The 22,595-nt window shown below is 42.4% G+C and overlaps 1 pseudogene; it reads right to left on the reverse strand.

The window, feature by feature from the left end:
* Positions 1-22,319, reverse strand: part of LOC127666662 (charged multivesicular body protein 6-like) — a 38,687-nt pseudogene extending 16,368 nt beyond the window's left edge.
* Positions 22,320-22,595: the final 276 nt, after the last annotated feature.

The raw sequence follows: 22,595 nt of genomic DNA on the forward strand, positions 1-22,595 counted from the left end.
GGGAGGCATTAATTTCCTTATTTTACAGCCATGAAATCTAAGGAGATATGAAGTGTCTCGCCATGATCTCATAGCACATAAGTGATACGGAACCACTCTCCTGGGGCCCAGTCTAGTATTCTTTACTTACACTGCATCTTCTTGAGTAGTCATATCCTTTTATAAGTTTGTAATGGGATTGTTAATGGATATGCAATATGTGTTTGCTTTGAAATTCAAAAAGTTATGAAGGATGAAAACAGTGAGAACCAAGTCTTCCTCCCTCTTCTTCATGTCTCCAGCAACATACGACCTGAGTATGTGCCATTTATGTTCCTCTTGTTCTTTGGGAATATTCTCCTTTGAATTTTGAAATTATTTATTAGCATACATTCGTTGTATCTAATAATGGCTTTCATTATGAAACTCTCATATCTGCATATAATGCATTTTGGTCATATTTGCCTTCTATGCAATTATGAATACAAATGTATATCTTCTCTCTCCCCAGCAGAGTTTAAGAAACAAGGTGATAGAAATGCTGCCGAGAAGCATACTTCAAGAAGTTGATAAATGAATAATGCCACATGCCAATAATGCCAGCACCTGTGAGGCAGTGCCAGCCCGGTATATTGTGAGCTCCAGGCTAGCCAAGCTAACAGTGAGACCCTGTCTCAAAACAAAAAAACAAACAGACCGCAGAAAGAAGAAAACAGCAGTTGCCAGATAACATTGAATGGCCTTTATGAGAACATGTCTAACAACTGTGGGTTTCGCTTTTAGGAGTCTAAATGGCACGTTTTGACTTTTCAGATACGAAAAGACTTTAGACCTTAAAACTAACTGGGGTGAGTAGTTAAAAGATATTCTCACTATGAGCTCTTTCCCACCAGTGGTAATTCTAAAGAAATAGTAGATGAATTCTTACATGTTTCCTGAGAACTTTCTACTACTCTTAGTACTTTATTTATACTACTTTCTTCAGTCTTCACAGTAACATTGTGTTAGACTTTTTGTTGAGAGAGTGACTCTCGAGGGAGGAAAGACTTATTTCTCTCTCAGGATCTGTGGCTTCAGTCTGCATAGGGGGACAAATGTGGCATCTTAGAAAAGCTTACTTCATGGTAGCTAGAGATTAGAAAGACACTGACCACGGTTATGGGTTTTCCCATTTATTCTGTCTGGGTCTTTAGCCTAGGGGATGATGCCACCCACACTCAAGGTTGCCTCTTTATTCTTCTTTGGAAGTGGCCTTGAAGACATACTCTCCAGTGTGCTTAACTAATGTAATGTTATTTACACTAATGTAAGCTTAACTAATGTAATGTTATTTTACACTAATGTATGCTTAACTAATGTAAAGTAATTTCAATCCAAATCACTTGATAACAAAATCACTGTGGTGGTTAGAATAAGTATGGCCCCTATCAATTCATGGGTTAAATTCTTGGCCCATAGGGAGTGGCACTATTAGGAGGTATGGCTTTGTTGGAGGAAGTGTGTCACTTTGGAGGTGGACTTTGAGGTCTCATATATAAGCTCAAGCCACACCCAGTGGGGAAGGGAGCCTCCTCCAGGCTGCCTGCAGAAGACGGTCTCCTTCTGGTTGCCTTAAGATAAAGATGTAGAACTCTCAGCTCCTACTCCAGCACCATGTCTGTCTGGATGCTGTCAGCCAGGCCCAATTAAATGTTGTCCTTTAGGAGTGGCCCTGGTTCTGGAAGGACTCAGTGCAGCGGAATACTAGAACAGGGAAGGGGGAAGGGGTGGATGGGGAAATAAGGGGAGGAAAGAGGACTTATGGGACTTTCGGGGAGTGGGGAGCCAAAAAAAGGGAAATAATTTGAAATGTAAATAAAAATATATTGAATAAATAAAAAAAATGTTGTCCTTTGTAAGAATTGCCTTGGTCATGCTGTCTCTTCACAGCTTAAGTGATTTCCTCAAGATCAGACATGCAGTAAATTCATGTTGGAACTACAGGGCCCAAAACAAGGTGACTTTATCTCAAGATCCACATGTTTAACCTCTCTGAAACTGTGATGAAAATAGCTCCTTCTGGCAGAAGAGCTCCTGGAAACAATTCTGTTGAGGAAGAAGAAACTTCTGGAAACTTTGCTCCTTCGTTCTGGCTTACTCCTGGCGTTAGGTTGGCAGTCTCTATTGACCTTTTACCTTCTGTCTATAGTTACCCTCTGGCCAGGCTTGATGATCCAGAGTTACTTTTAGGTTCAAGAGGTTATTTTCTTTCGTCTGCTACTTCTAAATTAGAGCTGGGAAAACCTTTTCTCTTCTAAGGTTGAAGAAGGCAACCTTGTGTAAAGGAAATGTGAGCTCTTAATCTTATGATATCATGAGGGTTACTATCCAAAATGTCATGATGTATCAGTGCTTCTGATATAGTACATTTTTTTTAAATCATCCTTTTCAATCAAGTGCACACCAAAACTAAATTCATAGTTCATTCTCCTGAGACTGATCAGGAAAGCATTGTATTAAACTGGCAACATTAAACAAATAAACAGACAGACATTTGATCTACCAATAAAGCAATCAAATGTGTCATTTTTAAATTTCTGTGGAAGGTTTTATATTAACTCTCTTTTGTCAGTTGTGTGAAGACCATGATCTAGGTGGTCCTGTTTAGTGGACTGATTTAGCCAAGTATGGTGTTAACTTCAACTGCCAATTTAACACGGCCCAGAGTCATCTGAGAGGACAGCCCCAAATGAGAAATTGCCTAGGTAAGTTTGGCCCGTGGTTATGTCTGTGGGAGATTATTTTTATTATTAATTGATGTCAAGGGTCCAGCCTATAGTGGGAGGTGTCTTCCCTCGGTAGGGATGAACTACGTAAGAATGCTGGCTGGAATATAAGCATTTGTGAACCAGTTGGCAATCTTCCATTGCTCCTACTATACGGTCAGAGGTATTGCTGTGTAGAATAGCCATGAGGCTTCCTGCTTTCAACTTCCTGTTTTGAGTTCTTCCCTTGACTTCTCTCAAGGCGGTTTATGATCTGGAAGTGTATGCTGAAATGAACTCCTCTGCATCCCTCTTGGTCAGTGTGCTTTATTGTAGCAACAGAGGTGAAAACTAGGTCCCTTTTATTATAACACAAAGAGTCAACAGCTATTTCTAATTTTAAAATATGTGGCAACTCTTCACTTTCAACAGTGGGAAACAATAGCATGCATTATTGGCTCTTAATTTCTCCAACGCATAAGTAATTTGGAGATAATACCACTGAGGTATGGTTAGGGGAAGAGAAGGCTTTCAGGTTTTTTAAGGGAGTTGACTGCTGGTTTTTCATTTTGCCTTACTTTATTTTTATTTCCATAGGCACAGCTCCAGGGAAAAGTTATCTTTTTTTTTTTTTTGGATGTTTGAACTTCCTCAACACATCTTAGTTAGGATAAACAGGTTTAGTGACTTGAGGCACCTCAGGGGCTCCATGTTACAGAATTTTAATATATCCTTCAGTTTGGAAAACAGGCCTATAATAAGAAAATGCCTACTGTTGTCTTGGGACCTCATTGGCAACACGTTCCTCACATGTTTGCAATTTGGGCAGGGTTCATGTGCCAAGGTGTAGGACGAAAGATAACCAGACTCAAAAATAAACCAGACAAGTCCTGAATTTTAATGTGCATTAAAAATGTTACACCATCCTGGGTCTACATTGAAAGAGATCCATAAAGATAAAGGTGATATTTAAAGGCCTGCTTCACTAGCAGGTGTTGTAGTGCAATAAAGGCCGACAACACCTGAGCTAGCAGACATTCACCAACCCACCAACCACAGGCTTGTTTCTAAAGCCCTGGGGTGGAGAGGGAAAGGGCATGCGCTCTGAGGATAAATGACCTGGGTTTGATTGGAGGATTCTGGGAAAGATACTTGCTCTATCGTTGCCTCAGTATTTTTAAAATCTGTACAATAAAGATACCTATATCATAGGGTTGTTATGAGCGTTATTTGGTGAACAGGGTAGATGGGGAGTTGATAGGAATGACTATATGGCAGATGTGCCTAAACCAATGGTTCTCAACCTGGGGGTTGAGATTCTCACAGGGGTCACAGATCAGATTTCCTGCATGTCAGACATTTACATTACGATTCATAACAGAAGCAAAATGGCGGTTATGAAGTAGCAATGAAATAATTTTATAGCTGGAGGTCACCACAACATGAGAAACTAGTAAAGAGTTGCAGCATTAGGCAGGTTGAGAACCACTGGGCTAAACCAGTAACCCTTCCTTCCCAATCCCCGCAAGCTTTTCACCAAAGAGGCTACAAAGGAAAGCTGGCATTCCTGGTGGTCTGCTGAATGGCTCTAGGCAAGCTACTTACACAGCTCTGGTCAGTTCCTACAGTCCAGGCAATGGAATGGAAGAGAAAGTCTATAGGACAGATTCCTAGGATGATTTTGCTCCCTCACATGGATCAGTTTCAACTTATACCCTTCCTTCTTTCCATACCTTGACTACGGATATGATATCCAGAACCACCACAGGCATTTATCACCCAAACGGTGATGAGCAAATTAGAAGCTGAGAGAATCTTAGCCACAATGGTCCTGGCTTCTTCATGCTGAAGAAACACTGGTAGCACCTACATCCACCTTCTTGCTGATAAGGCTGCTTGTTTTGGACAGATGAAAGCATTTTTAGCTGGTACATATGATAGATGCTCCCAGGTTATTATAACTCTTGACACATTTAAAGAATGTGTTGTTTTGTAACTATTTCATTAAAACTATATCAAGTTCTGTTTGGGGATTCAGAATTTCCTGGAAATGCAGTCTTTGAGTTTGCATGGCACCATCCCCAGGGAATCCAGATGCACAGTGACTGTGAGAAGCATTAGTCATGCGTTGACTTAGCGTATTCACTTTGTTGGATGGTTGTTGAGCTTGTCCTAAGTGCTAGGTGTAGGCACTGGGGATTCAAAGATGGCGAAATCTGTCTTGACCTTGAAGAGCTTACATTTGGCAGGCAGTTTAGGCACAGGCTGGTAGTTACCAGGGGAGCAAAGCAGCAGGCCAGGCTTAGAGATGAAGAAAGTACTGGGAAGACAGGATTATCTTAGTCCTGCTGTTTTCATCAAGTAAATTCTTTTATCCTGCTAACCCGACTCCGGAGATGTATGCGTTTGTGCATGTAAATATATTCATGAATATAGAACATATTAATGAATTTATGAATGCAGCTGTCTACAAAGCACTAGGCTGACTTTAAGAAAATTGCAGCACATTTTATGGGACTAGCGACATAAAGCTAGTTCAATGTCTTAATCAATTTTATTTTCAGAACATTTAGAATTATCCTTTATTTCCCATTGTTATGTTTTTTCCTAAGATAATTTTTTATTTGGGGCACTTATTTTTCATAGAAAATTCATGAGGATAATTGCCCAGTTTGTAGTTGTGGGGTTACTTTGTTTGGTGGATATTATGCCCACCAGGTCTAGTCTTCTGTTGAAATGCTACTGATGCAGATGTGGTCAAAAGGGTTGATATGTTCTTTATGCTTTTATCATGCACAATTGTAATTATGACTAGTTTAATATATTTGGACTAATATTTCCCAAATTTTCAGATATTAACAAAATATAGTTAATATCTGTTTTAATCAAGTTTAGAAAAATCAGTATTTTTGTGTATATTTTTAGCATGTCAGTTATTTTGAGTTATTTCTATCATTAATGCTTAGTATACATTTAATAAAAGATGAAAAGTTTACATGTTTTTGTCTTAGTGAATCCATGGGGAACTTTGAGGAATTTTCATATATCTTAGTGCTGACTTATCAGGTAGAATCAGCCTGTTGTTTTGAGAATTCCATAATTCAATTTGCTTTAGGCCGGCTCACATGCTGGCTACCAAGGGCTCATCCATTGTGGAGAAGAGAGGAAGTAATGATTTGGAAATGGCTTGGGTACCAGCCAGTGGCTCAGGATTGGAGAGAGTGCTTTGCACTCCACTGAGAGGCCAGGTTGTTGGAACAAGTCAGGTAACCATGGAAATGAAGTAGTTAGTAAGCACCAACTGCTGCCTTGAGCCACCTGACTGGGAAGAGGACGAGAGAAACCGAAGCTAAGAGCTGGAACATTTTAGGATGGTAAAGGTTGGACAAGCCCATATGTGAATGGCATTGTGTCAGCTGGGAGGAGAAGACTGTAAGGGAAGAAAGGGGGTGGCGGATAGACAAGCATCAGTGAAGGAACATGGGGGCATAGGCGCAAAGGTACGGGCGGATAGCTCAAAAGAGATCAAAACTGGTGCAGGTTCCTCACTCTTTTCTGTGAGGCAGGAGGTCTGTTGGCTGGGCGAGTAGCTGAAGGCTGGGCTAATAGGAGGCTTGGAGATTGGTTTTTGGTTTGCTCAGCAGTTTTTCCTTTTCTGTCACCAGAGGAGCTCTCCACAGTAGGTCCTTTGAGTGATTTACTCAGTAGAAGAAGTTTGGCATAAGAGTAGGTGAACAGGCTGAGAACAGGCTGAGAAGGATCGTTTGGGCAATATTCAAAATGTCTACTATGCACACAGACGATGTAGGTTGGATACTGTGGTGGTTAGTGTCCATTGTCAACATGGCATGGCTCTCCCAGAACGTCTTGTGGGGGGCTTGATTATCTTGGTTGTGTTAACTGAGGTTGGAAGATCTGTCCACCGTGGGAGGAACCATTCCCTAGCTGGATGCCAGACTAGATGAACGGCAAAAGGAATGACACAAGTTCATTAAGATCTGTCGCTGATTACAGCTATGATGCGAGCAGCTCCCTCAAGTTCTTGCTTCTGTGAGTACCCTGCTATGACAGACTCCAGTCTGGGTCTGTGAGTCCAAATAAGCTTTCTCCTTTTACCTGATTTTTAAAGGCATTTTTTTTTTTTTAAATCACAGCAAAGGAAAAGAAACCAATGTGGGCATGAAGTTCAGAGCTGAAAAAATAAGTTAGATGTCATCTGAATATATGGCACGCGATGCCCGAGAGGATGAAGTAACTTATGGAGTGGGTCTCCACTAACGGGAGAGAGGCTGAACAAAGTCTTGGGCATCATTTAACACTAAATATGAGACAAAGAAGAGCTGGGCTCTGAACTAGGGATGTGGACAGTATGGTAGGCATGCAAGGGTTGCATTATGATGTGAAATGTCCCACATAGACTCATGGGTTTGAACACTCGCTGGTGTCCCTGTTCTGAGAGGTTGTGGAACCTGGGAGATGTGGGGCCTCCCTGCTGGAAGTGGGTTAGTAGGTGTAAACCTTTGAAGAAGACAACCACCTCTGGTTCCAGCTTGTGTTGTGTCTGCTTCCTGGGTGGGATGCCAGGTACAGACTAATGTCACGTGCTCCTGTGGTCACGTGCACCTTTCTTGCTGTGATGAATGAACTACAACTGTCTGAAGCCATGAGCAAACAAACTCTCCTGCTTTTAACATGTTTCTGTCCAGTATTTCATCAGAACCATGGGTAACGTGGCCTATGAAGACTAGTGAGGGCAAACCAAGCAAGCCTAGGACAGGCCCATGACGTAATCTGACAAAGTGGATGCCATTGGCTTCAACCAACAGGGTTTGGTAGGAAGGATGGAGACTTAGGTTTTCATTAGAGGAGGGTAGGAGGGAGGGAAAGAATGGGAGGGGCTACTTTAAAGATTCTAAATTCACCTCTGGACTTGGCAAAGTAGAACACTTTGGTCTTGACCAGAGCCTTCTCTGTGAAGTTTATAGGGGTGAGAGGCTGTCTGGATTAGTTTTATGTCAACTTGACAGAAATTAGAATCATTTTTGGAAGAGGGCACCTCAGTCGAGAAAAAGCCCCTATCTGATTGGCCTGTGGGCAAGCCTGTGGTACATGTTCTTTTTTTTTTTATTGTTATTTTTTTTTATTCGATATAATTTATTTACATTTCAAATGATTTCCCCTTTTCTAGCCCCCCCCCACTCCCCGAAAGTCTCATAAGCCCCCTTCTCTTCCCCTGTCCTCCCTCCCACCCCTTCCCAGTTCCCCGTTCTGGTTTTGCCAAATACTGTTTCACTGAGTCTTTCCAGAACCAGGGACCACTCCTGCTTTCTTCTTGTATCTCATTTGATGTGTGGATTATGTTTTGGGTATTCCAGTTTTCTAGGTTAATAACCACTTATTAGTGAGTGCATACCATGATTCACCTTTTGAGTCTGGGTTACCTCACTTAGTATGATGTTCTCTAGCTCCATCCATTTGCCTAAGAATTTCATGAATTCATTGTTTCTAATGGCTGAATAGTACTCCATTGTGTAGATATACCACATTTTTTGCATCCACTCTTCTGTTGAGGGATACCTGGGTTCTTTCCAGCATCTGGCAATTATAAATAGGGCTGCTATGAACATAGTAGAGCATGTATCCTTATTACATGGTGGGGAATCCTCTGGGTATATGCCCAGGAGTGGTATAGCAGGATCTTCTGGAAGTAAGGTGCCCAGTTTTCGGAGGAACCGCCAGACTGCTTTCCAGAGTGGTTGTACCAATTTGCAACCCCACCAGCAGTGGAGGAGTGTTCCTCTTTCTCCGCACCCTCTCCAACACCTGCTGTCTCCTGAATTTTTAATCTTAGCCATTCTGACTGGTGTAAGATGAAATCTTAGGGTTGTTTTGATTTGCATTTCCCTAATGACTAATGAAGTGGAGCATTTTTTAAGATGCTTCTCCGCCATCCGAAGTTCTTCAGGTGAGAATTCTTTGTTTAACTCTGTACCCCATTTTTTAATAGGGTTGTTCGGTTTTCTGGAGTCTAACTTCTTGAGTTCTTTATATATATTGGATATTAGCCCTCTATCTGATGTAGGATTGGTGAAGATCTTTTCCCAATTTGTTGGTTGCCGATCTGTCCTCTTGATGGTGTCCTTTGCCTTACAGAAACTCTGTAACCTTATGAGGTCCCATTTGTCAATTCTTGCTCTTAGAGCATACGCTATTGGTGTTCTGTTCAGAAACTTTCTCCCTGTACCAATGTCCTCAAGGGTCTTCCCCAGTTTCTTTTCTATTAGCTTCAGAGTGTCTGGCTTTATGTGGAGGTCCTTGATCCATTTGGATTTGAGCTTAGTACAAGGAGACAAGGATGGATCAATTCGCATTCTTCTGCATGCTGACCTCCAGTTGAACCAGCACCATTTGTTGAAAAGACTATCTTTTTTCCATTGGATGTTTTCAGCCTCTTTGTCGAGGATCAAGTGGCCATAGGTGTGTGGGTTCATTTCTGGATCTTCAATCCTGTTCCATTGATCCTCCTGCCTGTCACTGTACCAATACCATGCAGTTTTTAACACTATTGCTCTGTAGTATTGCTTGAGGTCAGGGATACTGATTCCCCCAGATTTTCTTTTGTTGCTGAGAATAGTTTTAGCTATCCTGGGTTTTTTGTTGTTCCAGATGAATTTGATAATTGCTCTTTCTAACTCTGTGAAGAATTGAGTTGGGATTTTGATGGGTATTGCATTGAATCTGTATAGTGCTTTAGGCAAAATGGCCATTTTAACTATATTGATTCTACCGATCCATGAGCATGGGAGGTTTTCCCATTTTTTGAGGTCTTCTTCCATTTCCTTCTTCAGAGTCTTGAAGTTCTTGTCATACAGATCTTTCACATGTTTGGTAAGAGTCACCCCAAGATACTTTATACTGTTTGTGGCTATTGTGAAGGGGGTCATTTCCCTAATTTCTTTCTCAGCCTGCTTATCCTTTGAGTATAGGAAGGCCACTGATTTGCTTGAGTTGATTTTATAACCTGCCACTTTGCTGAAGTTGTTTATCAGCTGTAGGAGCTCTCTAGTGGAGTTTTTTGGGTCACTTAGGTCGACTATCATGTCGTCTGCAAATAATGATAGTTTGACTTCCTCCTTTCCAATTTGTATCCCTTTGACCTCCTTATGTTGTCGAATTGCCCGAGCTAGTACCTCAAGTACAATATTGAAAAGATAAGGAGAAAGGGGGCAGCCTTGTCTGGTCCCTGATTTCAGTGGGATTGCTTCAAGTTTCTCTCCATTTAGTTTGATGCTGGCTACCGGTTTGCTGTATATTGCTTTTACTATGTTTAGGTACGGGCCTTGAATTCCTGTTCTCTCCAAGACTTTAAGCATGAAAGGATGCTGAATTTTGTCAAATGCTTTTTCAGCATCCAATGAAATGACCATGTGGTTTTGTTCTTTGAGTTTGTTTATGTAGTGGATTGTATTGATGGATTTCCGTATATTGAACCAACCCTGCATTCCCGGGATAAAGCCTACTTGATCATGGTGGATGATCGTTTTGATGTGTTCTTGGATTCGGTTGGCAAGAATTTTATTGAGTATTTTTGCATCGATGTTCATAAGGGAAATTGGTCTGAAGTTCTCTTTCTTTGTTGGATCTTTGTGTGGCTTTGGTATCAGCGTAATTGTGGCTTCGTAGAAGGAATTGGGTAGTGTTCCTTCTGTTTCTATTTTGTGGAATAGTTTGAAGAGTATTGGTGTTAACTCTTCTTTGAAGGTCTGGTAGAATTCTGCACTGAAACCATCTGGTCCTGTGCTTTTTTTGGTTGGAAGACTTTCTATGACTCCTTCTATTTCTTTAGGCTTTATGGGACTGTTCAGATGGTCTAGTTGGTCCTGATTTAATTTTGGTATTTGGTATCTGTCAAGGAAATTGTCCATTTCCTCCAGATTCTCCAGTTGTGTTGAGTACAGGCTCTTGTAGTAGGATCTGATGATTTTTTGAATTTCCTCAGTTTCCGTTGTTATGTCTCCCTTTTCATTTCTAAGTTTGTTAATTTGGATACTTTCTCTGTGCCCTTTGGTCAGTCTGGCTAAGGGTTTATCTATCTTGTTGATTTTCTCAAAGAACCAGCTCCTGGTTTTGTTGATTTTTTGTATGGTTCTCTTTGTTTCTACTTGATTGATTTCGGCCCTGAGTTTGATGATTTCCTGCCTTCTACTCCTCCTGGGTGAAATAGCTTCTTTTTGTTCTAGGGCTTTCAGGTGTGTCATTAAGTTGGTAATGTATGCTCTCTCCATTTTCTTTTTGGAGGCACTCAGGGCTATGAGTTTTCCTCTTAGCACTGCTTTCATTGTGTCCCATAGATTTGGGTATGTTGTGTTTTCATTTTCATTGTGTTCTAAAAAGTCTTTAATTTCTTTCTTTATTTCTTCCTTGACAAAGGTATCATTGAGTAGAGTATTGTTCAATTTCCACGTGTATGTGGGTTTTCTATTGTTTCTGTTGCTATTGAAGACCACTTTTATTCCATAGTGATCAGATAGGAGGCATGGGATTAGTTCGATCTTCTTATATTTGTTGAGGTCTGTCTTGTGACCAATTATATGGTTGATTTTGGAGAAGGTACCATGAGGTGCTGAAAAAAAGGTATATTCTTTTGTTTTAGGATAGAATGTTCTATATATATCAGTTAAATCTAATTGGTCCAAAGCTTCAATTAGTTTCATTGTGTCCTTGTTTAGTTTCTGTTTTCCTGATCGGTCCATTGAGGAAAGTGCAGTGTTGAAGTCACCCACAATTATTGTGTTAGGTGCAACGTGTGCTTTGAGTTTTAATAAAGTTTGTTTTATGAAAGAGGGTGCCCTTGCATTTGGGGCATAGATGTTCAGGATTGAGAGTTCTTCTTGTTGTATTTTTCCTTTGACCAGCAAGAAGTGTCCCTCAGAGTCTCTTTTGATGACTTTGGGTTGAAAGTCAATTTTATCTGATATTAAAATGGCTACTCCAGCTTGTTTCCTGAGACCATTTGCTTGTAAAATTGTCTTCCAGCCTTTTACTCTAAGGTAGTGTTTGTCTTTGACCCTGAGGTGTGTTTCCTGTAAGCAGCAAAATGTAGGGTCCTGTTTACGTATCCAGTCAGTTAGTCTGTGTCTTTTTATTGGGGCATTGAGTCCATTGATGTTAAGAGATATTAAGGAATAGTGATTGTTACTTCCTATCATTTTTGACGTTATTTTTTAAATTTGATTGCTTAACTTCTTTTGGGTTTGATGAAAGGTTACTATCTTGCTTTTTTCAGGGTGAAGTTTCCCTCCTTGTATTGGTGTTGTCCTCCTATTATCCTTTTTAGGGCTTGGTTTGTGGATAGATATTGGGTAAACTTGGTTTTGTCGTGAAATATCTTAGTTTCTCCATCTATGGTGATTGAGAGTTTTGCTGGATATAGTAGTTTTGGTTGGCATTTGTGTTCTCTTAGAGTCTGCATGAGATCTGCCCAGGACCTTCTAGCCTTCATAGTCTCGGGTGAAAAGTCTGCTGTGATTCTGATAGGTCTTCCTTTATATGTTACTTGGCCTTTTTCTCTTACTGCCTTTAATATTCTTTCTTTGTTTAGAACATTTGGTGTTTTGATTATTATGTGACGGGAAGTATTTCTGTTCTGGTCCAGTCTGTTTGGAGTTCTGTAGGCTTCTTGTATATTCATGGACATCTCTCTCTTTAGGTTAGGGAAGTTTTCTTCCATAATTTTATTGAAGATATTTGCTGGCCCTTTAAGTTGTAAATCTTCACTCTCATCTATGCCTATAATCCTTAGGTTTGGTCTTCTCATTGTGTCCTGGATTTCCTGGATATTTTGGGTTACAAGCTTTTTGCATTTTGCATTTTCTTTAACTGTTGAGTCCCTGGTTTCTATGGAATCTTCAGCATCTGAGATTCTTTCTTCTATTTCTTGTATTCTGTTGTTGATAGTTGCATCTCTGTCCCCTGATTTCTTCCCAAGGCTTTCTATCTCCAAAGTTGTCTCCTTTTGAGTTTTCTTAGTTGTTTCTACTTCTGATTTTAGATCCTGGATGGTTTTGCTTAGCTCCTTCACTTGCTTGTTTGTGCTTTCCTGTAATTCTTTAAGAGATTTTTGTGTTTTTTCTTTCATGACCTCAGCCAGTTGACCAAAGTTCTCCTGTATTTCTTTAAGAGATTTTTGTGTTTCGTCTTTCATGACCTCAGCCTGTTGACCAAAGCTCTCCTGTATTTCTTTAAGTGTTTTTTGCATTTCCTCCTTGTTGGCTTTTGTATTCTCCTGGATTTCTTTCAATGATTTTTGTGTTTCCCTTGCAAGGGCTTCTAACTTTTGATCCATTTTCTCCTGAATTTCTTTAAGTATGTCCTTCATGTGTTCCTGTACCAGCATCATGACCAGTGATTTTAAATCCAAATCTTGTTTTACTGGTGTGATGGGGTATCCAGGACATGCTGGTAGAGGAGAATTGGGTTCAGATGTTGCCATATTGCCTTGATTTCTGTTAGTGACGTTCCTGCGTTTGCCTTTTGCCATCTAGCTCTCACTGGTGTTACTTGGTCTTGTCAGTGCTGGACTCACCAGTGCAAGCTGCCCCTTCCCCGTTGGCCTCTGGTGCACAGCTTACACCCTGCACTGCCTGTAGACAGGGTGCTGCTGTCCAGGCTGTTCAGATCCCGAAGCAGGCACCTGAAGGCTCCCACTGGGGCCCGCAGTATTTATTGGAGCATACCGACTTCTCCCAGCTGGCCGCCCGGAAGCCCCCACTAGCCTCTTGAGGGACCTGGAGATGTGGTGCGGCCGCCCAGGCTGATCTGAAGCGGAGAGAGTTGACCTGAGGGCTTCTGCCTGAGGCCTTGCCCCAGATTGTGTCTGTGGACCAGATGGAACCCGTGTGCACCCCCAGGGAGTGCCGAAGGTGTATGCTGCTGTGACCTCCCCTGTGTTCCGCTCACTCTGCTGGGCAGCCGATTTCCCCTACCGTGCTGGCCCACACTAGGTTAGCCTTGTCGCCCAGGCCCTGAGTCCAGGCAAAAGCCTGGGAGGCCAAGGTCCGAGCAAAGTTCCCCTAGGGCTATGACTGTTAATTGGGTCCGCCAGGTGACCCGGATGGCGGGCGTGTGCGTCCGCGCTCCCCGAAAGCACCGGGAGAGTCTGTTGTGCTAATAACCTCCTGGGCGGGTTGACACACAGATGGCCCACCAAGCCGCCCAGTTCTTGGCGTCAGTCCTGTGCCTTTTGGGGCCTAGACCCCCGTTTTGTTAGCCTCAGGCTATGCTTGTTAGCCGTCTCTGCCCTCCCGAGCACTCTGGCTCCTGTAGGCAAAATGGCGGCGCGTGCGCCGGCCGGGGCAAAAAAAACTCCTGGCTGGGTTGGCGCCCCGATGGCCACTCGAACAGCCCAGGGCCTGGGTGCAGGCCAACGCCCATCAGGCTCAGACCCCTGCGGTGTTGGGCCTAGGATTATGTTTGTGTACCTCAGTCTGTCCGATCTCTGGAGCCCGGAATCAAGATGGAGGTGAGTCTCTCCTGACTGGCGGGAAGCCGAGTTCTGAAGTGGCTTCTGTGCAGCGAAAGGCTCCGCAGAACCGCAGCTGCTTGCCGCCCGGCTGGTCAGCGAAGGTCAGTGGTCGTGGGCGCAGGGCCTAACTGGACCCTGTGTCGCCTTGGTTCCACCGCTGATGGCCCTTCAGCTGGACCAGCTACTGCCGCCGCCGCCGCCGCCGCCCTGTGGTACATGTTCTTGAGCGATGATTGCTGTTGGTCAGTCAAGCTCACTGTGACATTCCTGGGCTGGTGGCCCAGCAGTTTATGGAGAGCAGGCTGAGCAAGCCTTGGGGGAAAAGCCAGTATACAGTACTCCTCCCTGACCTCTGCATTAGGTCCTGCCTCCGGATTCCTGGTCTGCTTGCGTTCCTGCCCGTCTTCCCTCAGGGGTTAAATGTGATCTGAGAGTTATAAGCCAAAATAAACTCTCTCTTCCCAATTCGCTTTTGGTCATGGTCTTTTATTTTTTTAAAGGTTGTTATTTATTCTTTTCTCATATATTATATCCCAAGTGTAGTTCTCCTCCATATACGCCTACCATTCTTCCCTTGTACCTCCCTCCTTCCGCAGATCCACTTTTCCTGTTTCCCTTCAGAAAAGAGAAAGCTTCCCAGGGATGCCAATCAAACACTGCATAACAAGTTACAACGAGACAAGGCACAAACCCTCACACCAAGGCTGGGTAAGGGGAGGATGATATAATTTTATTATAATCTCAAAAAAGTTTAACGTATAGTTAAAAACAAGAGTAGGAAGACAGAGTCCCATGCGAGGAACCGATACTCAGCAGTAGAAGTTGTTACACTAAACAGCGAGTCCATGGAGGCTGCTCTGTTATTCATCATGCTCTCAATATTACCTAGCATGTACACCAAAATGTACAATTATTTAAATAAGCAGCAAATTGCTCAACTCAAGAAAAATAACAATACTCATCCTTTACCCCAAGACGGATGTGCTGCTCTCTTAAAGTCAGCTTAGCCATGTGGCCATCAAGTAAAATCTCTTCCCACAAAAGCTGTTGCGACTTTGAGCCTGTCAAACCCAGCGAGCCCAGTGAAGGCTCCCAGTTACCTCTTATCAAGCCTGGCTGCGTTGGCAGCACTGAAGCCAGCACCGTCACCAGGGAAAGACTGGTCACTTGTTCACACCATCACCAAGTCACTGAAGAGGGAGTATAAACTTTGAGGGGCTCCCATCTGCAGACAGGCCAAATGGTGTCTTTGGTTTCTGTTTTGTGTTGTTTACCAAACTCACTCAGCCATCTGTGGAAATTGCTCCGGGAACACAGCCATTACTTTCTTCAGCCTTTTGTCCTCTGCCTTTAATAAACTAATGAGGTATTATCCAAATTCACACACGATAAAGCAACACTGCCTATCATTATAACCACTTAGGTGCATTGGTCCCCCACGCCTGCTGCAGCCTGGTGTGCCAAACCAGTCTATCACACACTTAAATGCTATCTCTAAACCTTGTACACCAAGAGAGACTGGTTAAGGACCAATAATTCTGTCACTTGTACGTAATATCATGTCTGCTTTGCCTTAAGTTTCTTAGAGAAAAGAAAGGAAAAGACACTTAAAACTGTCAGGTTCTGAACAAAGACCTTACATAAGAAGAGAAGTGGGTTTGTTCTGATTATCCTTAGGATATCCAGAAAGAAAGAAAAAAAAAAAACAAAAGAAAAGAAAGAAAAAATCTACAGGGGGAGGGGGACAGTTTAAAATAGAAAACATTCTTAGGTTCTAGTTGAGAGAAGATTTCTCAAATTAGCTCAATCAAGTTCTGGTTAGCTGCAAGGGTTCCCACCTTCTTAAAAAACTCTGCCGCATCCCAGGAGACAGATCTTCCTAAGATTGGGACACAGCTATCCCACTGAGTTCTCCCCAAATAACATACAGACTGTTTGCTTCCTTACTTTTGTCCACTGAATCTGATGCATACTCGTTGACATCAAGACACAGTGTCGCTTGGCTTGCGAGACGTGGGTCCATACAGATCAATTTGTGTAGAATTATCCTTATAAAAACTCCAGTCGATGGTTAAAAGTTAACCTCTCCTTTGTCTCAAACTGCTCTTTTAAGATCATAAAATGGTCAATAAGTCATAAGATAGATGTCAAGCTTAAAAACAACCACAGGGGATTATATATTCGGAGGAACACAGAAAACAAGAAGATGATATGTCCTTATGTAAGTCTTAGAATAAGTTTACTGTCAGCTGAAAACGAGAAGAAAAACAATCCACCTCCATTTCTATTTGAAATAGCACGCATGCCTGAGAGGCTTTGAACCTCAGAACAGAACTGCAGTCGAAATCCTTGACTCTGAACCTTGCTTGCCGCATGTGGTCCATTTCTCGATCTGAAAAGCAGATAGCTTTAAGTCCGGTATTGACTTTAGTGGGATGGTTCAGTAAGGTCGTAGCAGGAAGTAGACACTCAGAAGTGGTGGTTTACAGCCCGGGGCATCCTTTGATTTACTCATCCTGCCCTCTGCCCCCAAACCCATTTTTAAGTTGCATTCAAATCTCCTTTTTTGAGATCAGTCAGGTTTCCCTCAATTGCAAATAACTGTGTAGAGAAAAAGCTCTTATAAGCGTTCCCTGTCAATAAAAAAGCCTGTGGCCAATGAGCTGAGGCAGGAAATAGGAGGTGGGGCACTGGCAGGAAGAGAGGGATTCTGGGAAACAGTGAGAGGTACAGGAGATTCTAGCTGGTAGCTGAGCTTGGAAGAGAATGAACAGGAGATTCGCTCAGGACTTGGGCACAAGCTGAGGAGAGGTAACTAACCTCACAGCAAACTCCCCAATCCTCTGTTTCTGTGAAAGTTTGAATATGCTTGGCCCAGGGAGTGGCACCGTTAGGAGGTATGGCCTTGTTGGAGGAAGTGTGTCACTGTGAGCATGACCTTTAAGACCCTCCTCCTTAGCCGGGAGGTGGTGGTGCATGCCTGTAATCCCAGCACGTGGGAGGCAGAGGCAGGTAGATTTCTGAGTTCGAGGCCAGCCTGGTCTACAGAGTGAGTTCCAGGACAGCCAGGACTATACAGAGAAACCCTGTCTCGAAAAACCAAAAAAACCAAAAAAAAAAAAAAAAAAAAAAAAAAAAAAAAGCAAAAACAAAACAAAACAAAAAAAAAATAAAAAACAAACAAAAAAAGACCCTCCTCCTAGCTGCCTGGAAGCCAGTCTACTCGTAGCTGCCTCAGATAAAGACATAGAACTCTCAGCTCTGGCTGTACCATTGCCTGCCTGGATGCTGCCATGCTCCCAACTTGATGGATAACGAACTGAACCTCAGAACCTGTAAGCTAGCCCCATTAAATGTCGTCCTTGTAAGAGTTGCCTTGGTCATGGTGTCTGTTCACAGCAGTAAAACCCTAACTAAGACAGGCTCTTATAATCAGACCGGCTCATCTTTTGGAAATATTCCCTGAGCCTTAGGTGCAGAAGTTGTTTGGTGGATGAATTCACCGGGACTGGGCTCCATAACTCTGCAGTTTGATTGCTTATAGTTTTCTGTGATGGCTTCTGTCTGGTGCAAAGAGAAGGGTCCTTGATAAGATATGAGAACTGTAAGTGTTTAGAATGTATTTAGTGATGACACTGGTTTAATAAACTGTTGCTTGTAGATTCTCCTTTAAGATCCATAATTTCATTAGCCCTGGGTATTTGGCTAAGTTTCTAGTACCAAGCATGGTTTTGCTCTTGTTGGGTGGGTCTTAAATCCAACTGGCTGCTGCCGAGACATGCCTGCCACTGCTACACCTTTAGAGTTACTGTGCCATGCTGATCATTGTTACAGTTTTGGACATCATAGCTGGCTAGGATTATTGGTTGCTACCTTTCTTTGGAAATTTATATAGTACCTCCTGGTACCGTGAATGCTGGTCCTCAGGGAGAACGCTTTTTTTTAAAAAATATTTTTATTTTCTATATTCTTTGTTTACATTCCAAATGATTTCCCCTTTCCCGGATCCCCCCTCCCCATATGTCTCATAAACCTTCTTCTCTCCATCCATTCTCCAATCACCTCCCTCCTTTTTCTCTGTCCTTATATTCCTCTCCAATGCTAGATCAATCCTTTCTAGGATTGGGACCCTCTCCATACTTCTTCATGGGAGTCATTTGTTATGCTATTTGTGCCTTGGGTATTCAGAGCTTCTGGACTAATTAATAGTCACTTATCAGAGATTGCATTCCATGTGTATTCTTTTGTGATTGGGTTACCTCACTTAGGATGATATTTTCCAGATCAAACCATTTGCCTAAAAATTTTGTGAATTCATTGTTTCTAATAGCTGAGTAGTATTCCATTTTGTAAATATACCACATTTTCTGTATCCATTCCTCCTTTGAGAGGCATCTGGGTTCTTTCCAGCTTCTGGCTATTATAAATAAGGCTGCTATGAACATAATGGAGCATGTGTCTTTATTGCATGCGGGGAATCCTTTGGGTATATGCTCAGGAGAGATATAGCAGGGTCCTTCGGAAGTGGCATGTCCAGTTTTCTGAGGAACCGCCAGACTGATTTCCAAAGTGGTTGTACCATCTTACAGCCCCACCAGCAGTGGAGGAGCGTTCCTCTTAGGGAGAACGCTTTTAGCTCAGATCCAGTTTGCATTCTCCGGGCCCTGTGTCCAAGGTGCATGATGCCTGCAGCAGTAGTGACTTACCTCCCACCTACCTATAGGGGGCGACCAAGTGCAACAGCAATAGCTCATAATGTTTTATGAGTCTCATGGACAAACCCAATTTACACCTATTGTTTTCTTGGCTTTCTTTGTATTTTCTCTATATCTGTGATTGTTAGTAATACATTGGTTATCTTTGCCTTTAAAAACGTTTCACATCACAACATTGATTTTTTTCTCCCTTCTATAGAATATTTGGCAGATGGCGTTTGCTTGTTTTAATTCTAGGCTATGTGCAGCAAGGACAATGAATTCAAAGCTGTCGCACAGTTGATGGAATCTCACGAAAGACTGTACACCCCCCCCCCCCCACACACACGCACGGACATACTTGCTGTATACTCCTGACCAACACTCTTGTCTTTGGAAATCTCTATGCTTCTTGTCAGTAACTTAGAGAACCTGAACCTGTCTGTATGGATGAAGATAAAGGAGATGATGCATATAAGGTAGCTGTTCATAGTGTCCTCTTCATAGCTGTGCAAATGTAACTGTTGTTGCTAAGACCTATTTTCTCAGTTGACTATAGTACTTTTCCCTGTCTTTTCTCTCCTCCAGGTAGTATGTTTAAAACAAAACAGAATGAACAAATAACCCAAGAAAACAAACAAACAAACAACTTCCTCAAAGGGCATTTCCCTAAGTCTCTATGTGGTCTATTGTTTTAAAGCACTTAGGGATTTTTTTTTTGTATTTATTGCTTATATCTTCTATTATTCTAGTACAAAGCTGTCCAGCTTGCTTTCTTTCTCATTAGTCTTTAAGTTATTTGAGGGGAGTAATAGTACACAGCCACAAATCCAGGATGTAAGGCAACTCAGTAAGTTTTGGTACATGGCTGGGAGAAAAATTGATATTTATGAGTACATGATTATTACATTTATACGATATAAAATCAGGTCAATGAAGCTCTTACATTTAGAGAATTGTAAATGGTGACTTATTACTATTGTTTAGTGCCTATGACCTGGTAACTGTCCTAGACACCGGAACTGGAGTGCACCATGGGACGGAGAACTTGCCTCACCCTAGGTGGGAACCCAAATCAGACTTGGAGCACAAGTAGGGAATATATATTGTTCTCAAGGAATGGCTAACAGAAAAACAAAGAAAAAAAATTAGAACTCAATGCCCTCTGGTGAAGACAGCTGCCTACATTATAATAATGACTGAAAACTTTAGAATTTGTATGAATGGTTTGATTGCAAATCACCAAACAAATTTGAGGAAAATCATTTGCATCTCTGATGAACTGCTTGTTTCACCAACCTAACAGCTGGAGCCATGACCAGGAGGAGAAAGCTTAGCAAAGGAAGGAACTTAAAACCCCTTCTTTCAAGGCTCAGGGATCTACTCAGATGGATGGGCAGACAGATTGTAAGAACCACGGGTTGTCGGTGACTTCAGGGAAACAATGTTTCCTGGGCATAGCTGGGCACTTGCACATATGAGCTCACAGCACGTGTGACAGTATGTCCAAGACCCCCCAAAAATCCATGGGGAGAAGGTGGCCTTGGAATCCTAATTGTAGCTGAAGAACTATTGGCATTGATAGCAACTGGGAGAGGGAGAGTTGGTTTTAATAGCGTGATATCTGGTGTATTGACCACACTCGGGGCAGGGCTCATACCCAAGAGTAGTTGGGTTTTTAAAAAGGGATATGGAGATAGATAGATAGATAGATAGTAGATATAAACCTATTTCTCTACCTCTCTATTTCTCCCTATCTATCTATCTATCTATCTATCTATCTATCTATCTATCTATCACTTCTCTCTTTACTTCTCTCTCTCTCCCTCTCTCTCTCTCTCCCCCCTCTCTCCACACAATTGTGGGTAGGGACAGAGAACATAAAGTTAGGTGGGGAGCAGATCAGGGAGGAGTCAGGGGAAGGGAGGTAAATATTATTGAAATACAATGTATGAAATTCCCAAAGAAGTAATAAACTATTCTGTTAAAAAGGCACCTTACATATGTTAAAGATCAAACTCTGCTCTCCTCACTCAAGATTCATAAACCTGGTGTCTGTGTTTGCAGCTGTGGTATTTTCTCATCCCTGACTTACTGGTGGAGCTTGCTGGACTCTGGTTTGAGAGGATACACCTATGGTGGTGAGGAAAGCACTGCAGGAACGAGAGCCAGGCGGCTCTGCTCTGCTGTTGCTTGGATGCAGCTGGGTCCTCTCCTCTGCTCACATCTCAGTGGGGAGCAGGGTCCTAAACCTCAGTGGGGAGCAGGGTCCTAAACCTCAAAGCCCACGTCCCAGCCCCCTTTCCTGCAGATTCCACAGCCTTCTGAAACAGCACCATCCTTGGGTGAGCCAAATATCTAAACAGGAGCTCACTGGGGACATCTTACATTCAAACCATAACATCGGTCTTGGATGTTTTAAAGAAAAAAACATGTAGCCAGCTTTTAAAATTAAGCAAATTATTTTGACATCGGACAGATGGGTCTGACTGAAATTACCGTTTGGAGGGAGATTTAGGGGAGACAAACGAGTAGCTGAAATATTGACTGCTAGCTTCATTTGTTGGCAGAGAAACTGAAGGGAAGATGTCATGTGGGATAAAGGATCCATTTGATTTCAAAAGCCTGGAAATGAATCACCAGAAGAAAGAAGATTTAGTGAGGAAATAAGGAAAGGCAGACAGGGTTTGCCTTTTTTTCATGAGAGTTCAGGTACCAGGAGAGGGGAAATATTTAGGAGCCAAAACCAATTAAAGAGAAAAAACCCACTCTTATACTGTAACAATAGCTGTTTTTGCCTTTTGGCAAAGACATCCTGTCTTTTTTCCTTGCCAAGTTTCTGTCTACAGTCATTTGTTTGTGAAAAAAAAAAATTGTTGAGGCCCGGGGTATATAAAATGGAATGAATTCCGATTTTCTGTCTTCAGGTATATCTGGTATGTGTCAATATTTCTACTTAGTTCTCATGATTCTCTTAAAAATTGCTCCAAACTCCCCATGGGGTTTCCTCTGATCTTGTGCATTTGGCGCCGGCCTGCTTCTCTGAGGTGGTTGGCATCACTCAGAGATTGAGCCCGTGGGAAGCTTATGTTTCGGAGCCCTACAATACTTGCTTGTAGGTGTTCTTGTAGGTTTTCTGACTTTGGGTATCTCCTGCCTCCCTCAGCTTTAAGGAGACAGAGATGAGGAGAATGAGGACTGTGGGGCGGAGGGGAGGACAGATGTGAAGCTGGGAAGAAGCTGTATTGGTGTGCTCTCCTTGATCTTCTTCATTGACTTTGTTTCATTGCTATAGCCAGGCACCCGTCGGTACTTACCTGCTTGTTCATTCCGGTTCCTTCTTTCTTTCTCCAAATTCTTCATCCAGGAGCTTGACATTATTCTGGGATTCTAGACTGTTTCAGTACCTGCTTTCCCAATACTTTGGTTTTTTTTTTTTTTTTAATCATTATACTGAAGTGAAATTTGTAGGTCATAGAAGCCCAATAGCCGTGATTTTAAAAAGTCAGTCTAATGGCCTTATTGTTGTAAAAAGGAGAAATGAAAAAGAGCCAAGTTTGAAATCAAGTGACGCATGCAGAGGAGTGTTTGCACACAGCTGTGCACAGGAGTGTTTGCACGCAGCTGTGCACAGGAGTGTTTGCACGCAGCTGT

The sequence above is a fragment of the Apodemus sylvaticus genome, chromosome 16, assembly GCF_947179515.1.
Source record: "Apodemus sylvaticus chromosome 16, mApoSyl1.1, whole genome shotgun sequence".
Classification (NCBI taxonomy): Eukaryota; Metazoa; Chordata; class Mammalia; order Rodentia; family Muridae; genus Apodemus; species Apodemus sylvaticus.